The sequence below is a fragment of the Emys orbicularis genome, chromosome 17 (genome assembly GCF_028017835.1).
Source record: "Emys orbicularis isolate rEmyOrb1 chromosome 17, rEmyOrb1.hap1, whole genome shotgun sequence".
NCBI classification, from domain to species: Eukaryota; Metazoa; Chordata; order Testudines; family Emydidae; genus Emys; species Emys orbicularis.
The window spans coordinates 21,860,497-21,866,496 of NC_088699.1; positions in this window are offsets into that span (position 1 = coordinate 21,860,497).

The window sequence follows — 6,000 nt, forward strand, 5'->3', positions numbered from 1 at the left end:
AATCAAGCTGATTTCGGCAGCCAGCCACCAAGTTTATAGCATATCTCCATCTACTGGTCTTAAAAATTCACGGTGCTGCTCCGGGCAGCCAGCAGCACTGTCAGCTCGTAGCATCTGGGAGAGGAAAAGGTGCATTTTCCCAGCCAATGACTCCTACAGACAACCTCCATGCAATTCTCTCTCCCCTTTTCTAACGGGCCAGGCTCTAAATCAGCTCCCCTGCTCCGAAATGCTCTCGGGAGGCAGGAAACTGAAGTAGGGAGGAGGGACGTGTAATGTCTTAAAGGCGAGCTGCAGGGGGTTGAAATATGGGGGCTGTTTCCATTCGAGGAGAGCAGTGGCCCCTGACAGCCGCTACTCTACAATGCTCCCGCTTGGCAAAACCAGCAGGTCAGGTTATTTCACGCAGGCCACGCCAGCACCCTGCTAGCTCAAAGCCAGGACCGGAGGCCCGGGGCCGAGCCGAAGCCCAATGGCACCGCTGGGCTTCTGATGAGGCCCTGGGGTTGCAAACAGGGAATCAAACCCAACACCTCCCCACACACCCAGCCCAGTAGGATGGCCCCAGGCATGGGAGTCTGTGGATAACTCATGACAAGCAGAGCTGGTTTACGAGGCCCCCAGAACTGGCAGCCAAGGGGGATGCCCCAGTTTGTGGCATGGTCTTAAACCTACCCTGGGACGGTCTGCCAGGCCTGCTGCTGCCTGTGTGCCCACAGGGCTAGGTCAACATCCAACCCACTCTGGCACCGGGCCCACACCCTCCCCACACAGCGCGACTGAGTCGGGAGGGGGAGAGCAAAGAGATCGGCCACCACCCCCGCCAGAGCATGGGGCGGAGGAGTGGGGGAGCGGGGGCAGAGCAAGGGCACTCAGCCTGGGGGAGCTGCTGCTCTTCCAACAGCCCGGGTGGGGGTCACAGCCAGGTGTCGAGGGGTCACAGCCACCCTCCCCGTCCCCCATTCCTGGAGGAGTAGAGTCCCACCTGCTCTCCGTCAGGCTGCACCACCTGTTGACTTCCCATACTTGGATAGCCTCTGCCCGCCAAGCTAACAGATAATGAAATAAAGGGTGGAGCATTTAACGCACCCCAGCCGGACCCTCTCCCCTGCTCCCGCCCACGGCCCCAGTGGAGGAGGAGGAGGAGACTGCTGGGGATGAAGGGTGCCCTCCATGGCAGACCCCACCCCGTCTGGCACTAAGCAGCCTTCATGTATCTGGCTCCATCGATTGACGCCGGGGCTCTGATCAATACAGAGTCTATGAAACACCGATAGAACCTCCACCAGAGGGCCCCAGACACAATGGAGCGGCAGTGCCAAGCAAGGCAGAAGCCAAACGCGGCCAGAGTATGTATTATGCTGGAATCACTTTGCTCTAATTAGTTACCTTTCGTATGACTGCTGCAACCTTAAATGTTTTATCATTTACTTGCTCTCCTGAGGGCAGGCGAGTGGCAGTAACAGAAGCTGAAATCCTGGGCTGCGTTTAGCTACAGGTCAGGCGCTAGGAATACTTCGTCTGCGTCCTGCGCCTTTCAGCTCGGGCAGTCTCCAGAGGTGGGTAGATATTACAAAGGGGGAAACTGAGGCACGCGACCACCAAGTGACTGGTCACGCAGCGAGTCACTGGCAGATGGGAAAAGAGTCCTCACTCCCAGTCCAACGCTCCCTTCCGTGTCAGCGCAAAGTATTAGTCAATGGAGAGGCCAGGGATTGCCCCATAGCGGCTAAGTACCCCACACTTCACCAATGATCTCATCACACGTTCAGGGGGTTCCGCCCCCTTTGAGACAACTCATCTCTGTGCCCTTTTGAGCTCCATGTTCTCCTAGAGCCAGGCCCCAATCCTGCCAAGCCAACGACACCTTCCAGGATTCCTACAGCTCCCCACTGAACAAAGCTTTCCTGGGCTTTTCGGCTTCCTTTCCAGTGTAAATGGTTTGGGCAGCTTTACCCCTCCGACTCCCGCACCTCCGGGGTTTGCAGCCACATGGCCTCACTCCAAACCCTTGTTCTGGATGGAGACACAAAGAGCTGATCTTACCCAGGGTCTCCAGGGCTGCTGGCTCTGTGGTAAGACATTTGCGAAAGCCGGTCTCAGAACAGCCCATTTGCTTATCAAAGCCAAATTGTTCAAAGGCTGCAGGATAGGAAAGGGGGAGGGGGGCAGGGTGTCAAGTTGTTACTAAGGCATTAAATTAAAAAAGGAACAGAGGAGAAGGGCCCTGATTAGCCGCAAACTGACCTTGGCAGCAAATGCAAGTAATTGGCGAGAAAGGGCTTATAAATTTCGGCACCTGCATTCCCCAGCTCGCAGGAAGCCAAAAGCCAGTGCAGGTGCTGAGACCTTCATTTGTCCATCAGAGGACAGAGCACGACTGGGCCGCGACTCACAAGGCAACTCAGCACTCTAGACAGCAGGTGGGCCCCGATCCTGCGCATGGCACCCCTCCCACTGGTGCAGGATCTGACCCTGGCAGCTTCCGACGTATTGCAAGTCATTGAAGGCCCGATTCACAGTCTGGTGAAGTGGATGGGGGTCTCTGCATACCCTGGGGGCCCAGAGCAGGCTCTACCAGTGAGGCGTTGCTGGACAAATAGGTTTGCTTAGTGCACCTGTTTGTCAGCATGTCTGGTCGCAGGGAATTTGCTGCACCCCCTTGGAAAGAGGCCGGGTTGCAGGCAGGTGAAGGAGGTGCAATGCTGTCTGGTAATGAAAGTCGGGGGCAGAAGGCCAAGGCTCACGTGCGGCTTGGAAAATCCTCCCAGCCTGCACACCGGGATGAGCAATTTTAACAGGCTCTTAAAACATGGCTGGCTGGCTCGTTTACTATCGCGGCACGGTAAGTAGGCTTAACACCCAGGCTGGGGAGCTTTCCCGACAGCTTGGCAAGGCTGAACCCTGGGGGCTAGGATCCGATCTACTGCTAGCCCCCCATCTAGACCAACTGCTCTAGGGATGCAGTGTGAAGATTTCCATGTCGTATCAATGCTGGCAACTGGATTTCCCGGCATCAGAGCAACACACCCTCCTCTGCTGCCGGGCATGCAGGGCCTGTGCACACCGTGCAGTGCAGACACCCACCCATGAGCAGCAACAAGGGCCATTCCAGGACTTGCCTAGCGAGGGTTACAAAAGACTTCGCCCTCCATACAGATCAACCATGGCCCCTGATCACTGCCGGCCCAGACACTGTGCTCACATGTCCCTCCCTCGAGCAGGGATGCTCAGCTATGCATCCCATCCCATGTCCTCAGCCCCTACAGGTGGGACCTGCCCCGCACTTCGCACGTCAGGGTTTAATGGTATCGCCTGGTTCGAATGTTCCCAACTTCCTGCTTTTACTGTGGGACATTTTAGGGGGCAAGGAGGTTGGCTGAAAGCCCCACATTTTGATTGTCGAGATGCTCAGATACCGCAGTGTTAGGTGCTGACGGATACACAGATAGATCAGATAATGCTTGTTATTTATTATTACACTGCTCATATACGAAGAGACACTAAATATACACAGACTCGCCACTGAAATTCCTGACCTCAGTTACAAAGCACCCCTGTGGATCTTAAAACACTGAAGTTGTTTTTCACCTTTGATGCTGTTTGTTTACCTTGCACTTCACAGGGTTTGGCCTGAGGAACGGGGGTTTCACTCATTGTTTCTAATCAGTTTGACTTTCTGGTTCTCCAGCGCTTGCACCAGGGACTTGGGGAAAACCAGGGGGGAAGGGGGGATTTCTGTTGGTATTAACTTTTGTCAAACAATAAACGCCTAAAGCTCGGAAGCGATGCTGTGACCTGACCTTTATTTGCTTGTGGAAGGAGTGCAGGTGACGCTCAGTGACATCCATGGTAATCTGTGCTCTACAAGGGTCTGACGCCGAAGCCAAATGGTGACTTGCCAACTGATTTCCATGGGCTCACCTCTATGAGATACTGCCCATCCTCAGCGCCTGGTACCTGTGCTCACATAACATGACACAATGCAACCTTGAATGGGATGGGGAAAAAGTCCTTTTTCCCACATGGCCCCCTCCCTTCTCCTGCCTATCAAGTATATGCATCTCTAATGACTGCGTGCATTTAGCAGCCTGCTCCTCAGAGCTACAGACTGGAGGCCAAATTCTCTGCTGGCGTAAACTGGCATGACTCCACTGACTTCAATGGAACTGCACCGTTCTACACCAACAGAGGATTTGGCTTGGGTTTTTCAAGCTCTCTCTATATGCAATAATAACAAAAACCCCCACAGCTTATTCTTCAAGACACATCTTACTAAAGAAGGAGCATGCGAAATCAGACCACAATCCCAGCTTTAAATTTCAAGGTAGATTAATTACCCAACACCGCTTTCCCCATCTTCAAATCACTGCCACAGACATTAATTAGCATCGCCAATATGTGTTGGGTCCACGTTCCTTATTACCTGCCCACAGCTGAAGTTTTTGCCCAGGTTTTCGGGTCATCGGTTCTAACTCACCATCTGCTCGCAATCAAGGGAAAGAGACAGCGTGCTGACTGGAAACGTGGCTAAAGACAGGGAATATGTCGCTTCCGTTTGGAGCCTTTTAATCCTACATAATAATTTATTATTCATCGCTTTTATAATGAGTTTCCCTGTATTGCTACCATCCAACCACCAACAAATGTGACACCTGATTGTCCTCGCCACCTTTTGGAAAAATGATTATCCAGACACCCAAATCTGATAAAGCAGTAGGGGAAAAAAACCAGACCATATCTTCCCCAACTCACAAGCCTGCCAGCTGTCAATCACGTGGATTGCAAACACTGTTACCTGTTGTTCCTAAAGATCAAGACTCAGCCAAGCAAAACACAGCCGGGGAAATAAAACTTACAAGCAACTTGTCTGGAAGACAATGGGGAAAGCATTCAAGGCACTTAAGGGATGCTAAATAAAGTTACTGCTCTCAGCACCCAGGATAAACCCTTGTTCTGCACATGAAGGATTTGTACGGCTCTGTAGGGAAAGGACGGGGAGAACACTCAGCACAGCTGGTTAAAGCATCTAGTCCCTTTGTTTATTTCTACTAATTGACTTGGTTCAAAGAAGTTGTTGAAAAATCTGCTTATCTATAATCAGCATCCCTGCCTTCTAGTGGAACAGAGAAGGGGGGGGGGGGGGGAGTGTTTCCACTAAAGCATCACACGCTGGGGGTTTTTTAAGTCCCTTTTCCATTAGTCAACAACTCCAAGAGCCTCAAGTGCACCACAAAGGCACCTCTGAACCCCATTTCGTCAGCACCGACTCCTTCCCTGCTTGCCAGGCACAAGCAGCGGGCACCACGGCGAGCCAGGGCTCCAGGGACACCGTTCATAAACAGTGGGAAAAGGCTCTCAGGGCACAATTTCATTCCAAGAGTCGGGGGGGGTGGAGAGGGGGGCGATTATGGCCAAAGAGCGACCAGATGAGCATGGCAGCGACCATCCAGGGTACCCTGGAAGCGTGGGTGCGGAGCACGCGTCCTCCAGACGGTGCTGTGCCCTAGGGGCCCCACATTAGCCAGGCTAATAATAACAGCGCTAAAAAATACATCCAGCCCTTCCACCCCCCCAAAACCACAGCAAGGAGAACAGTCCTTGCAACGGGAGGTGCCTGCACCCACTGCATCCTTACCAAACCAAACCAAACCAAACGGGGGGGGGGGGGGGGGTGTTCAGCAGCCAGCCACTCCTCTGTTGCCTGTTACCTTGCTCAGCAAAAGGGCACCACACCAGCAGGTACCGTAATCCCTAACGGCAGCAAATGATTTCACAGCATGTCATGCACACAGCTTCAATAAATTATAGGGTTAAGGGAGCGATTTGAATGCAACTCAGGGAAAGTGAACAACTAAGAGGTTTTTTCATAAGACTGCAGAAAGGGGGAGGAGGGGGAGAGGGGACAGACATGTAGAGGCACGAGGTATAAAAAAAAAAACAGAAAAAAGCCAACTATCAGTCACCCCCCCCCCCTCCCAAACCGGGAGCAACATCGCT